We start from the raw sequence: 324 nt of genomic DNA on the forward strand, positions 1-324 counted from the left end.
TGCCTGAACCCAGGAGACGGAGGTTGCGGTGAGCCGAAATCGCGCCATTGCACTCCAGCCTGGGTAACAAGAGCGAGACTCCGTTTCAAAAAAAAAAAAAGTATAGCATGTGTGTAAACTCAACAACGTTTATTTTCGAGAATAGCTCACCGTTTGGCAGAGGCAGGGCCCAGGGCAGGCATACACAACAGGGCACAGCCACAGGCAAGATGGACTGGTTCTCTCCCACACACTTCTGTCCCGGTTCCAGGGATGTTGACCTTCACCTTCAGCTCCATGTGTCAGCGCTTCCTGCTCTAGCTTTCTCCTTTTTTTTTTTTTTTT

Source organism: Cebus imitator, unplaced genomic scaffold (assembly GCF_001604975.1).
Source record: "Cebus imitator isolate Cc_AM_T3 unplaced genomic scaffold, Cebus_imitator-1.0 Scaffold563, whole genome shotgun sequence".
Taxonomy (NCBI): Eukaryota; Metazoa; Chordata; class Mammalia; order Primates; family Cebidae; genus Cebus; species Cebus imitator.